This window comes from Ixodes scapularis, unplaced genomic scaffold, assembly GCF_016920785.2.
Source record: "Ixodes scapularis isolate PalLabHiFi unplaced genomic scaffold, ASM1692078v2 PGA_scaffold4__175_contigs__length_147842914, whole genome shotgun sequence".
Lineage (NCBI taxonomy): Eukaryota > Metazoa > Arthropoda > Arachnida > Ixodida > Ixodidae > Ixodes > Ixodes scapularis.
This window is the reverse complement of record NW_024609879.1, coordinates 73557770-73581936: the sequence shown is the minus strand read 5'-3', so window position 1 is coordinate 73581936 and position 24167 is coordinate 73557770. Positions and strand designations below refer to the sequence as shown.

At 46.7% G+C, this 24167-nt stretch overlaps 1 non-coding gene across 1 annotated transcript; it reads right to left on the bottom strand.

Annotated features, from left to right (window-relative positions):
* Nucleotides 1-23578: 23578 nt before the first annotated feature.
* On the bottom strand, nt 23579-23662 carry Trnal-cag. Its single transcript has one exon. It is a non-coding gene; the product is annotated as a tRNA-Leu (tRNA).
* Between the last annotated feature and the right edge of the window lie 505 nt (nt 23663-24167).

Here is a 24167-nt window from a genome sequence, read left to right as displayed (position 1 = left end):
ACTCCTCCTCACCTCCCAGGGAAGAGACATACTCACTCAACTGGGCCTTAATGTCCCATCCTTACTTCCTCCGACAGAAGCAGCTCTCTCCACCACCACCCGTTCACATCTTATCATAGCACCACTCCCTCGACACATGCACCCGATGCTGAATTTAGCGCGACGCGCTGAACGTATTGCCTTTTTCACACGTTACACCACCCGCACTCCTTAGCGCACATACCTCTACACAGATGCCAGTACGACTGATACTCGCACGGCCATAGCGGTCACAGATCATCATTTCACTACAATACACACCGCCGTTCTTCCTCCCATGGACCCATGCTTGGCGGAACTACACGCCACTGCTGCGGCTATCACATATACCTCCTCAGGCTCTTTCACCTCGTCTATTCCCATCATCTTCACCGACTCTACGGCCGCCTGCCGGTGACTCATACACAACTCGCTTCCACTTGCCATCGCAGAACAATTAGAACGTGATCTACTATCACCCGTTGAGGTTGTTTGGATACCAGCTAGGTCATGGGGGCATGCCGGGCAACGAGAAAGCACACTTGCTCGCCCGCGAAACGCTTCACCGGGCACCCGACATCCCCAGATCTTCCCAGACGTTTCCCGTGGCCTTAACTTCCCTCGAGTCATATAGACGAGCCCGTCGAGTCTTTCCCCCCCTTCACACTCACCTCACACGCCACCAAGGTACCATCCTGCGCAACGCCCAAAGTAACTGTCTTCCCACCCCAGCCCGCATCCACCTTCTACGAGGTCTCCCTTACGAAAATGGAAGATCTGGACTTATATACAAAAAAACAAATATGGATATATAAAAAATTGGGCAGATCTGACCATATCAAGCACATCAGTTTATATAAGCCTTATATAACCAGATCTGCCCAATTTTTTATACATCCATATCTGGGTCTGCCAAATAGGGGTATATCTGCCTCCCATATCAGGGTGCTTTTTTTTTTTATTCTTGCAGATTTGTTCTTAAAAAAAGTCATGAAAGCCACACTTATGCGGTTTCTGCGAGTGAGTTATACGCCCAGGGGGACATTACGTGGGCGCTAAGCTTTGCGATTACTCGGCTAATTAATTAAAATTCACTAATGAACTTTTCAATTAGTGAAAATAGACATACGGTTCCAATGAGCAGCTAGCGGGGCGTCGTCCAAAATCCCTAAATCAGTCATTTTCAAAAAGTCTTTCAGCGCGTGAGAAGCGCACTTAAGCCACCCCTCGTGGAGCGGGTACAAGGCTAGCGGTTTCGATAAGGTGCCCGCGCAATTTTTCTGTCTCTTATCTAGCCGCAGCCTTGTACCTGGTCCACAAGTGGTAACTTCAGCGCACTACTGCGCTTCACACGCGCTCAGTCTTTCTAAAAATTACTGGTTTAGGGGTTTTGTACGACGCTCAGCAAGTTTCTAATTGAAACCATATGTCTATTTTCACTAATTAAAAGTTAAATAATGAATTTTATTTAATTAGCCGACTTATCGTAAAAATTGGCAAACTACATAACGTCCCCCTGGGCGTATCACTCTCGCACAAACCGCATAAGTGTAGCGTTCACGGCTTCTTTTAAAACAAATCTGCAAGAATAAAAAAAAAAAAAAAAAACGGTATCCACCGTGCTGGTAGTTGACTCTTCGACCCTCCACAGCGGGAGCTATGGTAAACTGTGCCGCGCTCGGCTGTAGCAATTACCCGGTATCCCGACGATCGTTTCGTCGGCATGAACCGCGAGACAGAGTGTCCGTCAAGTTAGAGAAAGTACAAGCGGGAGGAGAGGGATACGCCCGCGGATGACCTAGCATTGCTTACCAGTATTTCGCAAAATCGTAACAATCTTTCTACAAGCGACTCGTAAAGCCGCTCGTCAAATTTTGGAACGCGTAATTAAGAGACTGTGCTGCTGTTGTTTTTTGGCGACACGTCAAAACTTTGTCGGCGGCATGTCGAAACTTTCTGCTTGTAGCGCAATCGCACCAATGCCGAAACATTCTGCACAATGATTCTCCAGGCTGCCAGGAGATAGACACGGCCTAAATCTAGAGGTAATCTGGAAGAATACATTTAGGAAAAGCGATCAATTGTCACGAAGTAGGTTGCAGCGCACTTACGTTGACGAGACGCGACTTGAAAGGTGTTGTACGAGGGAGATGTCGACACGGCCACGGCAAAACCACCACTCGAACACAGAAGCGAGAAGGTGCCCGTGAAGATTCAACACGATGTAGCACAAGCTGTCGTTTGTAGAACAGAACACAAAACGCATCACAAACAATTCTTTGGCTTCTTTGAAGAAATCGCTTGCAGAAGCAGACATACGCATCTACCACAGAGGGAGAATTCACACGCCAAACTAGGTCCGGCTAAACGCATTCCGAGATCGGCAACGGCTAACGCGTCATCCGTCAAACCACGTGACCACTCACCATTTACAACGCTTTCAGCTTAGGGAGAGAGAAAAGGATCGAAGGAGCGGCCAAAACGGGGTTTCACGAACAAAAGGCTTATCTTTTGGGGCCACAACCAGGAGATGTGTCACTTGTAACGAAGGTTGACAGTGCTTTGAATGCTATGTGTGGCCTTGGGCGCCAGGCAATTGCGATGTCCTGCTTTGTCACCAGATTCTAGACTGTAGTCACGTGACCCTAACCGGAGACACGATTGGCCTAAAACACGCGTAGCGTCTACCCTGCTGTCAATACCGAGTGAACATACAGCTCTATGAAGTCTAGCTTTTGAACTCAAAACGATGCAAGTTTCAAAATACTATGTTTTACGCTGTATAAACCACATTATAATTTTAAATGAAAAAATTAACGCGACTATTTTTTTTGTGCATGATGTCGACAAATAAATATATAAATAAATATATATATATATATATATATATATATATATATATATATATATATATATATATGTATTTCTACCAATAAATTTAAAATCACATGTACAATGTTTCAGATTTTTTACGAACGAGTTATACATAAAAGACACCACGGACAGCACATCTTCCGACTTTCAACACACGATGAATCACCGTCGCTCGCAAACGAACGGATGCGATGCTGCGCGAACGGTTTTGAAAGAGCTGCGTATTGTACTCCGGGCGCAACGGCTTTCGTTCGAAGGGAAAAGGATTCGGGACGGCGAAGTAGCATTTTGCATCTTGAGTAAGCTAACGGTTCGTGTTTTCCCGCTCAATTTAGCGGGGAAACATGAAAAAAAAAAAAAAAATTAGTTTCACTGCTAGATTTCCCGGGAAAATTGACGTCACGTGACATACGTACCAATTCAATTTCTCGCTAAATTTAGCGGGGCGGTTACACCGATGGCGAGGCCAACACCGCTTAACTCGGAAACGGGTGCCTAAGAGCTGCGACTAAAATCCATTATTTGATTAACTCGCGTTCCGATCGCACTTCGTCGTATTGTCACACATCAAACATACAACCAAATTTCATTTGTCTTTCAATCTTCAAATTGCGCAATTGATTAATTGGTTCAAATACCTGGAATAACTTCACTTTCAGGATGTTGACAATAGTTAGCCAATTACATGAGACTCATGCAATATAGATCAATCAACTAGTGTCTTAGCGAGTACATATAACTTGTTGCTTGCACGACTGAAACGGGTCCATATCTCATTATCAGGGGCGCTATATTTGCACGCGTATATGGTGATATATGGACGTATTTACGCACTTATACGGCCAGATCTGGCAGTATTTGTCCACCTATATGTCGAAATACGGCCGTATTAGCTCCCATATCTGGCGAAATACAGCCCTATTTGACTGCTTATATTATTATATCTGAACGTATATAACATATATCAGGGCCATATCTGACATTTTCGTACGGACTACTTCCTGAGGATCCTCCCCTCTGCATCCACTGTGGCGACCGTCCAAATACCCATCACATCTTATGGATCTGCCATCCCCCACCTCCACCCCTCCCTAACCCCACCTCCCTGTCCTTCCCGCCCAACCCAGAGTGGCTGACTACGGCCACCACATTATCAGACCAAATTTACCTGGCTGCGTACATCCAGTCCTCTCTGGAGTACGCCACCGGAGGAGGCCTGAACTGAGGCCCCCTGCTCATATTCTTTGGGCATAATAAAGTTTCATTTCTCTCCCTCTCTCTAACGCAGCGCGAACATACAATCGCTCGCTGATTTTTTCAACAATTTTTTCTTTGGTGTACGAAAACTCGTGAACAAATCTGTAAGTGTGATGGAATAAGCATACTCGACGCACCAACTACGGTCACGGACAGTTTAAGAAACACGGGGCGTGACTACTTCCAAGCATCTCATAATCACAGCGAATCAGGTTAGGGCGTTAGCCCTTAAGCATGTCGAAGAACCAATGACAAAGCCTCGTATTAAGCTTTCAGTGACCATTTCCGCCGAGGAAGTGAGGAAGAGGAGGGGACGAGTGCGCCTTGGGGCGTCAGAGCGACCAGCTGTGACAGGAATGATTGGTGAGCTAGCGGCCCTTGTTTCCACTGCACTCAACGAACGGGTTAGAACGCGAGAACCAAACACTGGATGCCGTCGTTCCGCGCTCTAACGCGTTCCACGAGTGCTGCGGAGACAAAGGCAGCAAGCTTTACGTCTACCCTCTAATAATTCCAATCAGAGCTCGGCGTTCTGACGTCCGCGCCGCGCAGTCGTCCCCTCCCCTCCCTCACTTTCTCGGCGCATAGGTACCAAAATTCACTGATCTAATACTATGGACTTTTGCAAGCAGCCGCGCTTCGAGAGCTAGTCTGGCCACCTTGGAAGGAAGACGCTTTGTCTTTGCGCCAGTCTGGGAACCGTGGGCACGCCCCAGCAGTGCTGGTATGGTGCCTGGAGCGCGTCTCTGACTGGTGTGTTTAGCGTCCTATCCCGCCCATACATCAAAAGTGGTCCCAAAGTGGCAACAAATGACGTCACAGAAGCCGGAGTGTCATGCTGTTGCATGTCGCGATCCTGGCGGTTGGTCGTAGAAATGCTGGCGAAAACCACAGGCGAACGCGAGTGTCGCTGTCGTCACGGCGTTCCAGGCGTCCCAACTTCCGGCTGCTTTAACTTCCGTGGGCTGCCGCATTAGAGAGCAACCTGCAGCAGAACAGGCGCCTGCCACATAAACCACAGCTATTGGGACGCCGCCAGATTCGCGACCGGCGACAGCATGACACTTCTATAACGTCATCAGGCGGAAATCGAGGGACCATTTTTTCGGACCCGGTAAACACACCAGTCGGAGACGCGTTCCAGGCACCGCAGTTCTAGGCTATCGATTACATCAGCAACAAGATGGCGGCGCTAAGAGGCCGTGTACTTGCAAGCGTCTATAGTTAGAGACGGTATGAGATGTCTGACCGCAGCCAACACTTTCGGCATTGCTTGACTGGTCTAATGGGGTCATAGCATTGTTCGTGGCCGGACTTAATATGAAACGGAGTATGTGCCTTTAGAAGTAAAATGAATCATAAAATAAATTCGAGTACAAGTTAAACGTTTGAGCATCACAATGCGGGTCCATCTTTTCCGCAGCCAGCTACCTGTTGTCGAAGCTCAACCTGACCGTCACGGCGTGCGAGGATTTCTATCGGTTCGTCTGCTCGAGCTCCTGGTTTGGCCGCGACACCCAGTCCTGGCCGTATCGCTACTCCAGCGTCCAGCACATATATGCGACGCTGCAGCAGTACGTCACAGGTATTACACTTTAGGGTAAAATACTAGGCTTAAAACTAGGGCCGTGCACCGATTAATTATGTCTAACAGATTCGTCGGTTAGTATTACACGACTAAGTGTTCCCTTTATCGGTTCATTCAAGAGAGCTTTGGTGAATCGTTAAAGTACCGAGAAATTATAACTGCGTAAAGATACACTTCAAGGTTATAATCGACTCTCTTAAAAAAAGTTCATCGAGCAACATTGATGGTCGCCATTGCTTGGGCACGAAGCTCGGGATTAGATCCGAGTCCTCGCCGAACGCTGACGTCACACTCGTATCCAATAGATGCTCAGGGTAGGTGATCAAACAATGGCGGTCAGGTGTTGACGCGAACGTTGGAAAAGGGTCTTCTGCCGAGATTCGTACCTTAGTGATACCGAAAAAAGTTGTTAATGAAGCCATTTCATTTTTTTTTTGCTCGTTTGTTTTACACTCAGAAGATGTCAAAAGTAATTAAGAGAAATTATTTGCACCTTTTCATTGTGTCAAGTTGTGTGCCTCTAGGTAGCCAGTAGATATGTAAATATTTGCATAGTCATTGATTAGTGTCATACAAAGTAGTGAGTAGATGTTTAAAGAGAATCTCAGGCGAAATTTTTATAGCCATTGATTTGCGTTAAAACTGGTTCAACTCTTTTGAACTGGAAACCCAAACTGCAAGTCAGTTTTTATTTTTCGAGAAGTTATTCCATTTTGAAATTCGGTCTGAAAGGCATAGATGCTCTCTTAGCAATTTTTGTTTCTGTTCAATTAGTTGTTCTTTTCTTAAAAGTGTTTGAGTGTTTATTTTCTTAGTTTCTTGGCTATATATATAATAATGTTCTCTAGTTTGTACCCCCACTTTGAGTAATGCCCGTAATTGCCTTCAATGTTTGATAAATGATGATGATGATGACGATGAATACTGATATCGTGACGTCAAATGTTGTAATATCGGAGTAGTGCATCTGGTTCCCGACAGGTTACAAGAAGTTTGATGGTGCCCTGTCTTTGTTAATAGGTCCAAAGACAGGTTAGATTTTCGAGCGCTTACTTTTTCGGCCAGACGAACCTTCAGCCTGCAAATTGACATGCACTTTTTAGTTACCACGTCCTGTTTCAACGCTTAGTTGAGTGCAGTAAAGTTGATGTTATTCGTGCATATAGTTATACAAACTTTTTTGTCACTTGCATGTTTGTTTCCGCTTGATGAGCTGGACAACTTGGACGTATCTTCTTGAGAAGAGCTGATAGCACTGGCAGACGAAAGGTTGAATGACGATGATGCTACCCATGACGCGAGCAGGGCACTCGTCAATGGAGATTCAGGAGCTGCTGCCGACGTATCCCAGCTGGGCGTTGAGCCTTCTTTGTGGTTGGGAGAAAGAACCAATTACGGAACGCTTGCTTCTTTGGCCAGACTAATCTTTCGCCTGAAAATGCACAATATACAGTTCTTAATATTTATTTCCCTATTATAATGTACAGTTGCTTGCGATACAGCCAGAAAGTTTTTTTTAATCAAAAAAAAAAAAAAGGAAATGTTTACTTGCTAATATTGTTCGCGAAGAGCAGCCGTCCACCTGTATTGTGCTCCGTTTTGCTTTGCTGTGGAACTTGGAACCTAGTGGTTGTCCGTGGTGGTGCATGGGCGGCTCGGGCTAGGCAAGGGACCGGACTGCGGTAGGACGTCAGGAGCCAAGTGTCTTCCAAACAAATACAAATAATTATTATTTGCACCGTATTTACTGTGGTGACTGGTGAGGTAACATTTAAGACAGCACACATTTTCGAGTGACTCTGCTCCTCTTTTAAAGGATCTCCCTTCCCTCGTCCCAAGGTAGGGAATTCGTGCGCCAGAATTGGTGGCCAATAATTGCAGAAGTTGCTGTTCCGCAAACGTTCAAGCTCTGCCTCAATAGCTTTTGACCACCACACGCACGTGCACAAATTGACCCGAACTCTCTCACAGTCCTGTCGTCGGCTACCCCATTGCCATCGATTCAAGAAAAGGTATTGTGATCCGCCCCAAACCGCACATATTAGCCTATAGATGTAGAAGCATTGCTTTTCTGGGGAGGGGGAAGGGGGGGGAGGGAGGGGGGAACCACTAAACTTGAGATTCCATATTCAAGCAACAAGTAGCACAGGCAGGCACTGTCAGCTCTGCGACGACATTAACCTCGTTTCCCCTCTTTATTACCCCTCCCAGCTCGCAACGGGTTGGGCTTTTCCCCGCAGATTACTGTTCCCGTAAAATTCGAGACGATCTGTTCTATGCCTTCCGGGAACTTCTTCCGTCTGTCTGGAGGGGACTGCAGTAAAGTTGACATTCGGGCTAATTGGTAGTCTAACATATTGAGATATTGACATATTGAGGCTATATACCTCAATATATCTGGAGGCGAGACCATGATACTTAACGAAAACGTCTCCGCTTAATCTTCTGGTCGAGTGCCGTGATGTGCCCGTGAACTCCAGCTGTCAAATAACGATATATTTTGTGTGTCCAGAACGCCCTCGACGAATAATTTGCATATCTGAAAGTTCACTGAGCTTTCCACTTGAATCTCCGAGGCCCCGTATTTGTCGCCGGAACTCAGAACGATACCGTAATGACGGCATTAAATTTCACCTGTCAATACTACGCTCACTTTCGATACGAAGATGCCTGAGATTTCCCTCCATGTTTCAGGGGTTTTAAAGCAAATGTCATTCCATAGCTCTTTCGACATTCTTGCCCATCAACGTGACAGGTTAATCTGTCTGACCTTAGCGCGCAAGACGGCCGGCAATAAGAAATAGTAAGCAGTGAGGAGAGTGCAGGCGAGCTGGTAATTAATCGACATCTTGTAAACCCTGAGATGGGGAACGATAAAAAATTCAAACGCAGCTCAAAGCTGCGTTGGAGATTTTGTTGTGTTCGTCCGTTTTTTTTATCGTTCCCCATCTCAGGGTTTACAAGATGTCGAAAAAATAGTCATCCTAAACCATGGTGCCCCCCCCCCCCCCCACACACACACACACTTGGCGCTATTTCATTAAAGGATCAGAAAGAAGGAATTTACTGCATTCTGGGAAGGGGAAAGGCCTACTTTTGTGGTAGACGGCAAGATGTTCCACATTCCGGCAATACAGCCCTCTGGCTTCCGGAAACTTGGAACAATCCTAAATCGACGTCTGATGTACTGCCTGAAATGAGAATTCCACATATTTGAAATAATTCGTGCAGCGTGTATGGTGTGTCGTCGAAAGTCTGTTTATTCTTCGTCAAGGTCAAGAAGCCACTTCCAAAATTTCCAAAGAACCTCTGCGCGCGCGCGTGTGTTTATTTATTTTTTGTGTGATTCATACACGCCAATTTTGTGATACATACACATACATTGAGTTCATTGAAATTAGGTATTAATACAGCGATCGCTAAGGGCATTCGAGCCTCTAGCGAAAGGGATGGTGTATGATGAGTATAATGAGTGTTGGTGTTGGGACAGAATTCTGATCACTGCCAATTCTCACTGGTTTAGGAAACAAGACTTAGGGTGTTCCCAGTTTTTTTCTTAAACAAAACGAGACAAAAAAAAATGAAAGCCGTTTACAACTCCCTCTAACGCCGAATTAGAGCGCAGCTCTTGAGGAGGAGGAGGGAAGGGTACTGAGGGTCACGTGTTCTCGAGGGGGAGGGGGGGGGGGTCACGTGACCCCCTAGAGAAATTTTTCCGCTAGATCTTGCGAAGAGATTTTTCCGATAGATTTAGCGGGGATATTTTTCCGCTAGATTTAGCGGGGAAAATTTTCCGCTAGATTTAGCGAGTAAAATTTTCCGCCAGATTGAGCGGGGAAAATTTTCCACTAGATTTAGCGGGGAAAGTTTTCCGCTATTATTAGCGGGGAAATTTTTCCGCTAGATTTAGCGGGGAACGTTTTCCGCTATAATTAGCGGGGAAATATTTCCGCTAGTATTACCGGAGAAAATTTTTCGCTATATTTAGCGGGGAAATTTTGCCGCTAAATTTAGCGGGGAAATTTTTCAGCTAAATATAGCGGGGAAATTTTTTCGCTAGATTTAACGGGAAAATTTACCCATAATGCTCCGCGCGGTTACGCCGACGACGACGCCGCTCAAGCCGGAAACGGGCGCCTAAGAGCTGCGCCCTAAAACGAGAATAGAAACTAAAAAAGAGAGAGCGATTTGGGGAAGGAGGGAGACCACCTTCTTCGCTGCACCGAGGCGGTCCGCCCCCCTCACTCCCCAGTGACGCCGCTGAGCAGTGCTGATGCACGACCACACGCCGGTACGATGCTCGTCTAGATCGATACGGCAAACAACCCTCACCGGATGCCCGAACAACTTGCTCGAACGACTGAGTTGAAGAGGAGAACGACAGAAAACACGTCAAAAGAGGATTAAAAAAATAATAATAAGGAGAGAAAACAGTACGGGCGACTTGCTGTTTCTAGAAAACGCACGCACACACAATAAAATTTACTTCAAGCAGCGTCCAGGGCTCTGGGTCACTGGCGCCCCGATGACCGGCGCCGCAGTGTTGCGCTCGTCACGGCTTCGCCTCTTGGGGCCTCCAGATTTCACCACTGCGGAAGAAACAGCCCGACAGCCGCCATCTTTATGTTTTCATTTTAAGCTTCGTTTTTTTCCTGAGGAATAATGCTTAGAAGCAATGAAAAAAAAAACACACGCACACGCACGCACAAAGTACGCCTCCATGCTGACTCGCCGACGCCAATTCGTGCTCTACAAAGGCGTGAAATATACTTATTTGTATATTATTTATTATATTATTTTTGAGCTGTCTCCAAGTCGTCGCTGCCGTTTTTTAAGTCAAAATTGAGCCGCTGTCGCTAACACCGCAAATATATAATTGACTTCGCCCCGCCACCCGAAAGAAGGCGCGCCTCACATTTCATTACGCCGAACCGTTTTCAATGAATCGGTAACAGCCACTTGAAGTTACGGTTCCGTTCCATTTTGGCTTCAATATTAAATGTTCGATTTCGGTTACAGTATTGTTTCGGTTCACTTTGAAATAATGGTTTAACTTCCGTTTTTCGTTATGTTCGACACCCTGGTTAAAAGCTCCATGCTTGTCGCGCATGGTTACAAAAGCCGCTTTGTCACGTCTCGTGGCTCCAGGAATGACACTTTGTCTATTTACAACTACTATTCAGTTTTCCTTGCTTCAGTGAGAGTGCGCCATTTAAATCCTCGAAGCAGCAGAAAACAGTGAGCCAATCAAGCCGCCAGACACCTCCAGTGCAATGATGCTGTTTCAAGAGCCCCTTACCATGCGCCAACGAATTGCGGCATCAGCTCGTAGGCGCGCACTGGAACAGGTTGAAAGCGGGCGGGCATCCAGTTGCCGCCCTGCCGTTTCCGGATGTTCCTTGCTCTGATTTTCCTTAGTTGCGGTGCGTGGGCTGTGATGTGTGTATGTGGTTAAATGATGGATGCGATTCTTTCCACGAGTGGTATAGATGCGGTTCCTTCCACAAGTGGTGCGGATACAATTCTTTCCATGCGTCATATGGATGACCGTACCCAAGGGCGTCGACGTACTTTGGCAGGCAGGGTACAGAAAAGGTGATGAAAATGACAGGATGATCCATTGGTGAATTCTTAGGGAATGCATTACCTCCCTTGGGAAAAGCTACACACGTCCCTTTTTGGCAAACGCTAACGCTCACCCCGTAACGAAGCCAGAAAAAGGCAGCTAGAAATAGAGGGAGCAAAAAAGAAAGGCAAAAGAAAAAGCCAAAAGAGAAGAGTGAATGGGTCAGCGTCAGTGATTGCCGAAGGAATTCATGGGCGGCGTTTCCCAAGGGTTATGCTAACGCATTCCCCACGAATCCACCAATGGATATTTTTTTAATTTTGATTTAACAAGTTGGTTTCATATGGGTGTGAAGTTCAGTGTGTCTAATCCCTCAACCCCCGTTGATTGCTTAATTAGCGTGTTTTATTGGCGCGTTCTTGGCGAGGCCCGTTCGGCCTGTGGAGTGTGTGCTTTTACATGTAAGGTTACCAACAGTCACACCGCTTATCAAAATTTCATATTTTGTGTAAACAATGGATTTCTCTATACTTCGTCTCACCCTACGATGGACTAAAGGCAGAAGCTACGAACCGCCAGATCCAATCACGAGCAACTTAGACATTGTGTGGTATTTCGCTTCGATGCACGTATCGGTGCCCGCGTCTCCGATCCCTGATGGCAACGGGCGGACAGTGGTTCGGAGGGAGCAATGAGTGACTGAACAATTTTACATTGCAAAGAATGCCACCACGTACTGGCTCTTTGCAGTGTCGAAACTACAGAAATGACGCAGCGTTTTTGGATCCGGAGCATTTTTGTCCAATCTTAATCAACGTTAGGCATGTCATAGTTTAGCGTGGAACGTGATTGGACCTGGCGGCCCGTGGCTTTCACCTTTAGTCCATCGTAGGATGAGACGAAGTATAGAAAATGATGAGCGCGCTATTGTTCACCCGTGTCAAGAATCTAGTATAGCCCAGATTGGCACAGGGTTGGTGGGACGTGTTTCGCGGCGCGTTGATCATGATCAATGCTGCTTCGTTTTGTTTTGCTGGGACAAGAATATTTCGCGGAACGATTTCTGGTTCACTTCATTTTTAATATTTGTCTTTAAGCTCGTGGAGACGAACTCATGAACTCTGGGCCCAATCCACCGTTTCTTCCGAAGCTTTTAATATATATGAAAGTGTGTTCTTGGCGTTTATAGACCATTCCATTTAGCGCTCTCTGGGCGGCACCATTTTGTTCGACAGCACCGCCCTCTCCATACATCCGGGAAATTCAGCGGGTTCGGCGGAGTAAAACGAGAGAGAGGGCACGCGCCCGACTCCGCTAGCAGACGACAAAACGGGAGGTTGCCATTCTCCACCTTAGGGCTATATCGGCGGGCTGTACGGAACATCAAACTCTCGCTCGTGGCTGCCGTTGTGAAGTGGTTCGCGTTCTTAGAATAGTTATGGCTACTTCAAAATCAGCCTAAAGCTCTCTGTTGTTCTACTTTGGTAAATGATCAACTGACATATTTTTTTCCGTTACTTCAATAGCAGTTGAGTCAACCGACAGTACAACCCTCAACTACTGCGTGTATTGCGGCAGGAGAGCACGTTTTATTTATTATTTCAGAAAACCACTCATGGGTTGCTAAAGGCCGACACCAGTACGAACTTTGTATAGTAAAAAAGGTACAGCCACCGGATTCACTTTTCGCCAGAGAGACCGGCCAGTCTGACACAGTTTTTCCTATTTTTTTCTTATTTGCACGCAGATAACAGCGCAATTGGACTCCGTTCGTCTTTTTTATCTAGCATAGTAATACACGATAACTGGCATACCAAAATCTGCGCATCAGCGCTTCAAATTTCCAAAATGACGCGATTTTAAACAGAGTTTGTACGCCACCCGGACGCTAGGTACTGCCCACTCGGCGGAGCAGACGACATGCGGGCGAGAGGGGGAGGGCATTTCTTTCTCTTTTTACCCTCTCTGATATGACCCTAATGGAACGGTCTATATTTCCCGAAGTTTTGCTTGGTAGATTTATGCTGAAGCAGATAAAAGTGGTCACCACATATTTCACCTACATTTGTGTTGCTCACAGCATTTGAGTTTAAGTGTACAGAGTGGTCAGAGTGGTACACACTTTAAACTTATTTCTTTTGCTTTCTTCGACTGAACGAGCAAATCACACGGCAGGGCACCGGAACAGGGGGGGGGGGGGGGGGGCAGTTGGCCCCCCAGGTTCTGAACCAATGGGGCATGCCCCCATGCTCAAAGCTGTTCCGACCGCCCCCCCCCCCCCCCCCCTTTTCTCCAAAGGCGACTAGGCGCCACAGTCTAATCCGACGCGAAAGACAAACCATGTGCGGAAAGTGCCAACACCGTGTTGAGACCTCGGCTGCGCTGTGACTCCGAAGATTCTATTAAACAGCAGACTTCGCTTCTCTGCTCAGTGCTTTGCCAGTGGTCGTTAGTATTATATATATATATATATATATATATATATATATATATATATATATAGAAAGAGAGAGAGAGGGGAATTACATGATGCGACGTGATCCCCCCAGACGTCGCCCCCCACATCAGATATACTTCCGGAGCCCCTGTCATACCGACACAAATATCAAAGCGTACTTGCAGAGCGAGAGCTTAATCTCCGAACGGATAATAGTGGCAGTATCATTTATTTTATCTTATTTTTTAACACTAATATAATGGCGCTTGTCTATTCTTTGGCCACGCTGTCTTTGACCTTTTGACGACGTTTTAAAAGTATCTAAAGAACCAACTATACTTCGGCCTTCAGAGCGAGCTTTCTGCCCTTGCTAACAGAAGTGTGAACGCGCATTCACGCGTAACCAAAGCATTGCGGAAGCCTGCAATCTGCGCTAAAGGCGGGATTTCTAGTCTTAGCTTAATGGTGAACGAAGTATATGCATGCTTGCAGTCCTGATGCTATTTATCATTTCATGTAAAAGAAAATTTTTTTTCCTACCAATACGGAATTCTATAAAAGGTTTCACCTACAACCAATTTCTGTCGACATGTTTCTTTAATTCCATTTTCTCGACAGAGCAACTTGTACAGCATGGCGGAGCTACGAGTTACGATCGCACCTCAGCGCTCTACAAGACGCTAATATTCCTCGACAACTGCACTTCAGAAGGTTTGTACAGCCTTTCTTCCCAGTGATCTTCGAAGGCCATAGGACCCCCAAAGGCTGCTTCATACACTTGCGTTTCGTTGCGACCGACTGCGTTGCCCAGTCTCGTGCTCTCTTACAACGTGAGAACACACCGGCACGCTCGCGCCATCTACGAGGTGGCCCTGGAACTGCACTTCACTACAGTGTAGGGTTTATTGCCCTATTTGCGGAATCAAATGCACATACTGTCTATGAGAAACGGTCGTCTAAAAATATTTTTATAAAGTTTTGTGAAGCCCGTGGCGAGAGATGGATGGTAGCAATGAAATAGGAAATGTACGAAAATCGCGAGTGTTCCACAGCCGCCCGATAGATGACGCCAGCGTATCGTCTCGTCGTAAGAGATCACAAGACTGCGCAACGCAGTCGGTTAAAAATAAGTCTGTCGTAATGTCTGCACGCAACACTGTGTGTTATGTACGAGCAGAGCGAGTGCGGCTGAATCGGAAAAGTGCACGCGTGCGCTGTTCATAAACATGGCGCGGTATACCGGGTTGACTGGAGGTGAAAAAGCGTTTGGTGAAACCATCGTATTAAGTGCGCTGACGAAATAACCCAGCTTGAGAAGAAAAAAAAAAAAACGCGAATGCCATTACGAGGGTTGCTTGGACTATACAACGCGAAATGATGTTCTAGTTTTTTGTTCTTTCCCGCAGAGAGCAGGAAGTTGGGAGAGCCGGAGCACTTTGCGGCCATCATGAGCCGCTTCGGTTTGGCAAACTTCCCGTACAAGAAGAACAACGTGTCGGGGACCAGCCTTCACTTCGTCCTGGCCAAGATGGCCAGGGAGCTACGCCTCTTCCCCTTCTTCGCGGTGTCCGTCATCGCCGGACGTAACCGCGGAAGAACGCGGCAAATAATCCTGGTATGTAAAAAAAAAAAAAAAAAAAGTAAAAAAGAAGAAAAGGAGCGTTTTCGGAGGTGCGTTGGATATCTCGACCGTAATCGGTGACACCCGAGGGTATTAGGGCTGGTTCCAGTATTGTGCCTTTGTCGTAAATAATTAGCAAAATAGCTTTAATCGTTAAATTGTAAAAAAAAAAAAAATTGAAGCGTTGTGGAGATTTGTTTTTGTCCTGCGAAATAACAAAATACCGTTTCCGCTACTATCAGAAGCAAATGAACGTTGATTTCGCGTTACCTTAGATCTCAGTATTTAGCGATTATCAGACGCGGTTACAAACTTTACACTTTTACAGAGCAAATACATAATATCGGCATACTTTGTATTAAATTTGTTAAATACAGCGAAGTCCCGAAAGTGCGCTGTCCCTTAAAAGAGGGCGACGAAATTTGGGTAAGCAATACCGTAAAATAGTAACTAAATTACTTTTCTCACTAGCCATTTCAGATTCTAACGATTACGTTTGTCCGTTAGTGAAGATTTAACACGTTACCAGTAGCCTGCAACGCGTCACTTCCAACACTGGTTGGTTCACACATTTGCTTTTAGGTTTGAGCGAGCGCGCTGCGCCCGGACCGCTTTTACAGTACTGAGAGAACACTAAACAGCCTGCATTACAGAGAGTGTGCAACTGCTGCATGGGAGTCATGTGGTTTATGGGCCGCTTTTGCAATACGAGTTGCGAGCAGGTAACTAGAGCGTTGGTCGTCTGCGAGCGCCTCCGCCTTTCCGCCTGCTTTGCTCCTCACCATACGAGAAGGCAGCGCATGCACACTTGCGCCCAATCGGCGAAGGAGGCGTCCGCCATTCAATTGCCAGCGCTCCCCATGGTTTGTGATTGATCCTCTCTACAATCTAGGCTCTCTAGAGAAGGCACGGGCACCATGGCGCCACCTATGTGATATCTCTAGAATTTTCACCATCTGCATATATATTTTTAAATTTTTAAGTCAAAGTTATATTTTGGTGTTTTACGTGCACAAACCCAACGGAGGGCATCCAGAACGTCCTAGCGAAGGATCGGGGATTCCTAACCGCCCGGGAATCTTTCGAGCTCCAACCGATATCTCGATTACACGGCGCTTCTCTTCATTAAGCCTCCGCCATATTGAGGGCACCTCAGCTGAGATTCGAACCCGCCAACTGGAGACTCATATGGCAGCGCTTTGCCGCCACAGCGCGGCTCCTAACCTTGTTTACGTATACGTAAAGACGGTTAGGAGCCGCAGTATACAGTAACGGTGAGGTACAGTAAAGTAACAGTCTACTGTATACAGTAGAAGGTATAAAAATACCAGATAAGCGCATGGTTTGCAAGGCCCGCCGCGCTATCTATTAAAAGAAAGCTAAACCATTATCGAGGCTACCGCGGCTGTTCTATATTTGCGTCACTTCCCGCCTGATCAGTTGTCGCTCAGTTAATGTCAATTTCAGCGCCGAATTTAGAAGCGATCCGTGACAAGCGGCAAAGTTTAGGGCAAATTTCTATGCGATTGTGTTGCAACGTGACACGTTCTAGTATCCCGAATGTTTAGCGATACTCTGAGTTTCCAGACGCCTACGTTCGCGCGCTCTTCATCCGATACTTTAATGCGTACCATGCGTACACTTGATAGTTGTTTCAGGAATGAAGCGATATATTGCCGCTAATCGGGCTGATGAACCTGGCAATCCCCCAGAGCCTTATATACATTCGAGCTCCTCTCCCTCAGTGCGCACCAGTGGTCGAGCTCCTCCTCACCTACCCCTCTGGTTACATGACCTTACCGTTAACCACTCTGCGTCAAGTACCTCACTCCTCCTCTCTCCCCCTCCCCCCCCTCCCCGTCAACCAACCAGTGTCGGGCCTTGCGGCCACGCTTTTATCTGTTTCACAAAATGCCGGACACATGTACATCAAAAGAATGTTTCACGTTAAAATCAAGCGTGGCAGAAACTGTAACTCCGTTTAGACTTAAGCTGAGACTAGAAGCTCTGCCTTCAGCGCAAGCTTTCTGCCCTTGCTAACTAAGTGTGAGCGCGCAGGCGCGCGCAACCAAAGCGCCGCGGAAGCCAGCGAGCTCGTGCCGAAGGCGGAGCTTTTCAAATGTGAACGGAGTATACGGGTCTGCAGTTTGAGCGATCAGTTTTGGGGCGTTTGATAATAAGTTTACGAGATAAATGACGATAAGCGGTTTTTATTTTATTTCATCAAAGGCGTTGGAGTTGATTCATCAGTTGTTTGCCGACCAAGTGGGAAGTAACAATAAACTCAAACGGCCAATGAAATGCAGCTCGTGGACACAGCCCTTCATGATAGATAAGCTTTCTTCCATTAGACAGCACTGGAAATCTTGGAGCCACGCACTCGCCTGGGCTTTTTCATATTGTACGCGATTCTGCCATTCTTTCACCGTAGTTGACTTGACTTCGCAAATGCACCAAAACCTTCAGTCAGGTTACACGCCATTCATACCCCTAACTTTCTTTGACATTCCTCTCTCGGCGCTTTTGCGCTGAATGCACTCAAATGAGAATTTCAGCGGATCAACTACAAACATTGCAATGCTCCCCGGTAATATTTGAGTTGACAGTCATAAAATATTAATAAGCGGTAATTAAACTTTTGTGCTTGTATAGTTTTTATTCCACGGCAATACAAAGTTTTTTTGAAATGAACCCCAAGCCCGCGTTAACTTTTCTTGACAAAAGATTGCACTGTTCCCGATGACTGTAATGGCCTGGGTATCGTAGAACGCAAATCAATTAAAATCTTGATATTTACTTGAAAGCATTTTATTGCACGGAATGGGGTCCGAAAAGTTTGCCGTAGCGTTTCCAGGGATAGCCGACAGATGGCGCCAGTGTACTGGCGTGTTCTCTAGAGAGCCTCTATTACAGAGAGTGTCCAACTGCTTCTTCGGGGTCACGTGATTTCTGGGCAGCATTCGCAACGCGAGCTGCGAGGAGGTGAACCGAAAGCTCTGATCGTCTGCTCACGTCCCCGCCTTTGCGTCTGCTTCCCTCCGCGCCCCGCAAAAACGGTGCGCATTCGTACTTGTGACTAACCTCCGCAGGAAGGTTCCGCCTGTGAAATGCAAACGCTCCCCATGGTCGGCGATGAACCCTCTCTTCAATCTAGCCTCTCATGTGCTCTCTCGTCGTAAGCGGTCGCAAGCCGGCATGACGCAGTCTTTCACTCTCACGCGCAAATCCGAGAACTATATAGCTTCGCGTCTCTTCGCGGCTTGCTGAAAAATCGTCCATATGTTGATGACGCTCCGGATTTCCAAATGTGCCCTTATGCCCTAAATCTAGACCTCGACTGCATACGTATACGCTCTTGCCCACACCAAAAATTTTATTTTAAAAAAAGTCGCCCCTTTGTTGTACTATAGCGTGGCAAAGTCAGTGATCACAGACTGTGATGCGCAAGTGTGCAGAGTGGAGGCTAGATGGTGCGAAGCCGCCCTGTGTCGTGCGGGGTAAGCGGGTGAGAGCTCCGTGGATGCCTTACTTGCGGAGCCATCTTCTGCGGTTGCGGTGCGACTTTGGGGAGTTCTTGTAGATGGTTTTCGCCATCCCGCAACGCATTCCGCAACCCGCTACGATACCTGGAACTCTACAGTCAGGGCCATCGGTGCGCAGGCGCAGTAGCGGCTTCGTTGCGGAGGGCTTAGCGGAGGGGAAAACGCGCTCTACGAAAACTCCCTTTCATCGGAGCCTGTTGGAGTTTAAGACGCAGTAGACGGGGCGTGCGGAAAACAGAACAGTTCAAACGCATCAGCGCCCTGAGCGCTCGTGGCAAAAGAGAACCACACTCAGAACTCCCTGAACCCGTTGCAAATAAGGAGATGGCTTCTTTTTTGTTTTCCCCTCTGCTTTTTTGCGGCTCTTTTTTGCACTCTTTCTCTGGGGAAGTCCGGAGCGGTATTGCCGTTTGCTTACGGAGTAAAACCGTGTAGCAAATCCAGGGCCCCTAGTGGCCTATCTGAACGTCCCGCTCTTTCTTAAACAGGAGACGACAATCACCCTTTCGCGCTCTTTGTTTGCTGTTTGAGATAAGTAGACGTCTCTCACCCAGGAAGGTGGCGGGGTCACCCTTTTCGGAGGTGCAGTGGCGGACGGCGGGGTGTATCACTGCGGAGCGTGTTAACCAGTGTTGGCGGTAACGCTTTACAAGTAAGGACGTTACCGGTAACGCGTTACTTTCTGCGGTAACGTAGTAACGTTCTCGTTACTTTTAGAGTGCAGCTCTTAGGCGCCCGCTTCCGGGTTGTGCGGCGTCGGCGTCGGCGTAACCGCGCGCGTTGCATTATGGGAATAATGCAACCGGGCGTAACCGCGCGTTGCATTATGGGAAAATTTCTCCGCTAAATCTAGCGAAGACATTTTCGTTACCTTTCCCGCTATATTTAGCGGAGAAACTTTCCCTAAATTTCCCCGCTAAATTTAGGAGATAACTTTTCACTACATCTCCCGCTAAATTTAGTGTGAAGATTTTCGCTAAATTTGTCGCTAAGTTTAGTGGGAAAATTTCTCGCAAAAGTCGAGCGGAGGGGGAGAGGAGGAGGGGAGGGTACGGAGGGGTTGGAGGGGCATACTCTCCCCTCCGTACATTCACCTCCTCCTCCTCAAAAGCTGCGCTCTATTTTCGCATTGCAGAAAATTGTAAACGTCTTTCAATCTTTCAAAACAGTAACGGGTAACGTACCTACGTTATTTATCTCAAGTAACGGGAACGCTAGTCGTTACTTCTTCGCAAGAACTAAAAAAGATTACACTTCAATTTATTTCCGGTTTTAAAGCGTCAAGCCATGTAAATTTCCTTTTCAGTTTTTTTTTTTTTGCGTTTTCCCTTGCGTGTTTTTTCGTATTGAGGTGAAATGTGAAAAAAAAAAAAAAAGGTAAGCTATTTACGAGGTGGGATCAAAAAGTTCTGGGGCTGAATTTGTAGCGTGAAAAGAGGACAGCACAGTGATGCATGCGCAGCAGTGGAGGCAAGGGACCTTCAAGGCTTTCCTGTCTCTTTTTACCAGAGGGCATCCCTCTATAAACATTTGGAGCTGCGGTACAGGAGTTTTTTCTGACCACATGAATGAGTGTAATGGCGATCTCTCCACAGACTGCCAAACAAAGCGAGAGGGAACATCACTTTTACGTCAAACTCGACAAATCTAGAGCAGATACCTCTGAAATGATTTAGAAGGCTTCTACGTCAAAACGCAGTAAGGTGTGCGAGGTGTTTTGAGTGGCACTCGTGCCTCAAGAATAGCAGATTGGCGTAAGTCAAGGAGAGGTCAGATGAGATCGCCCTTCAGCTCTTCGTCTTCCAGCAATGTTCCGCCGCTCCCGAAGCGCGAGTGCGGCTTAAAGCACTTCGCAAAATTCGCTGCTTTTTGACACAAGCCTGCTGAATTATTTTAAAGGTATCTGTTTTATATTTGCCGAGTTTGACGCAGAATTCATCTTCGGTCTCGCTCCGGTTTGCGGTCTGTGCTAAAATCACCATTGCGCCCGTGCACGTGGTCAGAAAAACTCGTGTAGCGCAACACCAAAATGTTCACAGAGCAACGCCCTTTGGTGTAACGATACACGCTCTTCCTTCCACTGCTGCGCTCGCATCACTGCACTGCCCTCTTATTTACCGCTAAAAAATCTGTCCCGGAACTTGTTTTGCCCCACCTCGTACATCCAGTTTCTGCATGAGCATAATGATTCTTGAAATGTGACGCTTATGCTTACCTCCACCGTCAAAACAGTAAAACGTATTAATTCGTAATTTCAAAAAGTAACGCAAACGTGACTTGCTTTGTTATTTATCGGTAACGGTAACTCTTTCCTTTTAACGTAGGTAACGTAGGTCGCTAACGCGTTCCTTTTATTTGCAAGCAACGAGTGACGTATCTCGTTACTTTTTCCGGTATCGCTTACAACACTGGTGTTAACCCACCCGTACCCCCCTCGTGATAAACAAAAGACCTCACCGGGGGCCGTGTTAACCAACTCGACCCCGCTCGTTCACGCTGCTTCGCGGCGTCAGTCCGCGGCGGCACACTACAAAGCACCATGATGGGAGCGGCTGACGGTAGATATTGGGTGGTAAAAAAAAGGTTAGTTTTGGCGGCCAATTCAAAAACCAACAACGTGTGGTGGTGGAGCGCGATTGGACCGCAAGGACAGTTAGGCAGTATCGCGTATTTCAGGAATATATTATGTATTTATATTTTTGTATCGCGATACAAATTTTTAAGTGTATTTTGAATTGCTGTATTGAAATACATTTTCGGGTATTTTCTCGGTATCGCGATACTAATAGGGCCGATGTATTTTGTTACAATTTTAAAATAATTGTTGACCTCCACACAGAGGTCCAAAACCAATTTTCGTCAGAAACGTTTTGTGTTTCTGACCGCACATAAGTGCCTCTTATTGTGTAAATGTTAACGAACGTTTTCCCATAGTTTAGGTGGTCGACTATTCCTGTCAATTTAAAAACCTGAAGGCGGATGCGGCTTTCTTGAACTTTATTTTACGGTGACGTTGTAAGGTCACTGCTGAGGGAGGCGTCCGGATTGTACATAATCATATTGACATCTCACTCGAGGTTGTTTGAGAGTGCAAAAGGTAATTTAGATGTTCCTGGGATTTTGCGTTGGAAAGATAAGAGATGCCGAAATAAAACCGCGCTCGAACCGCAGTGGAAAAAAACTCTAACCTCGCTTACTACTTTCCAAAATACAATATGTTAATTTTGCGGTAAATTCATTTCGAGCTTAATTCAGGCTCCAGCATGCACTGAGAACTCGCTTGCTGGTTTAGAAACAAAATATCGAAGTTTATATAGAGCATCCTTCCTTTATGTTCCTCGTGCGCTCTAAGCGATGCACCAAAACATCCAAAATAATATTCTATAACAATGTATTTTGCTCTCTCTATTTCAGCCCCACCAAAACGTATTCCTCTATTTGTTTTTCCGAATACTTTTCTAGTTTTCAAATGTAGTTCCGATACGTATCGCGATACATTTTCATAAATGTATATGAGTATAATGATTTTTACTGTTTTTTGCCATGTATATCCCAGTTTATGTATTTCCAAATACTTTTGAAAGTATTTCTGACCAACCCTGACCGCATGCCCGGGCGATCAAGCAGCCAGCCAGCAAACAAATTTCTCGAGGCGGCATCTGTGCACGCGTGAAACACTGGCGCGCGTTTACCCAACGGCGGCGCGCGTCATTTATGACGTGCCTCAGAAAAGGTCATCCCGGACTCGCCCCACGGTTTCACTACTAGATCGTGCTCGTTTCACGCAGCAGAGCGCCGCTCTGTGACTGAGAAAATTATGTTTTACCCCTACCGGTACCGGAAGTAGTAACACGGAGGCACTGGAGGGAAAGTTTCGGCAGGCACCGGTGTCCAATCAGTGAGAGGACGAGCCCTGCGTCCGCTTTCGGCTGGCAGTCGGCCTGCTGACTTGCGTTGCTGGCACCTAACCGGATATGCATGGTTAGGCGCCAGCCATATGACACGTTATGTATTAACAGCCGCATATTCACGGCTATTGGCAACACGGCCCTCGTTTATTCGGGCAGTGTAGTGTATAAACTGGCTAGCGAATAGATAAAAAATCTTAGCACTTTGAAAGAATCCTCCTGGGGCGTTAGACTCGACAAACGCACAGTTGCGGCCATGGTTTACGGAGCGTGCCAATGGGATTCTTGTGACGATGACGCAGCGTTTTTTTTTCTCGAAGAAGTTCAATCGTCGCGCTCCGCGACCTTTCGACTCCAACTCAGACGAGTCTAGCGTTCTTGGTAGTGTCAGAGCGGGAACATACAAGGCACCCAGGAACAGACGTTTCTCTAGACGCGTTGAATTCTTCGGCGCAAATAAATCCCAAAAAACGTATATACAATGCGCGATGAACTTAGCGCAAACATGACGGCGCTTTTTTCGCTCACTCTGCTCATGCAGAGTACTCGTTGCTAGCGCCAACGTTTACATCACAAATAAATACCCTAAAAAAGCTTTACCACATTTGCAATATTAAAGGCATGTTTTGAGCAAAACAACAACAACAACAACAACAACAACAACAACAACAGATACTACATACACCACAAATAACTACGTCGTACAACTCCATTCTCAGGCGCCAAATACAACTAAAAATTCTATTAAAATTTTAGGGTAAAAATAATGTCAGAAGTGGGATTCGAACCCACGCCCGGAAGACCGGACTGCGACCTGAACGCAGCGCCTTAGACCGCTCGGCCATCCTGACATACTTTCCTCCAGAAACAAAACGCTTTCTGAGGTTCTAATGCTCTACGCGTCGAACATTCTACGCCGATTATTCCAGAAGCTTACGCATTTACATAAGGAACTTCGCGTAGCGAGCCAGAGTCAGTTTCGCCGCAGCGTTCGACTCTGCTCTTTCGCCGACCTCGACGCCGGCGACGCTCTGCTGTTATTTTTTGTTTCCTTTTAATTTTTGGGCACAAGTTCGCCCCTATTAAACGTTTCAGTTTCCCCAGTTATTCTTTGTTTCCCCGCCTTTTTATTCGTGACATTTTGGTGGAGGTGCGGGGTAATCGCATGCCCCTGCAGCGTACTCCTCCGAGGGCCCGGAGTGCAAGTCCGACAGCAAGCCCCCGACGACCCGACGAAGACACTACCAAGACCCGATTGAGTCGCCGCATTCAAGGCTACACCCGGAATTTGGACTCTTGCTACCCAGGACCGAGCACTCAAACAGGACGACGATGAACAACCTGTCGCCGCAGACC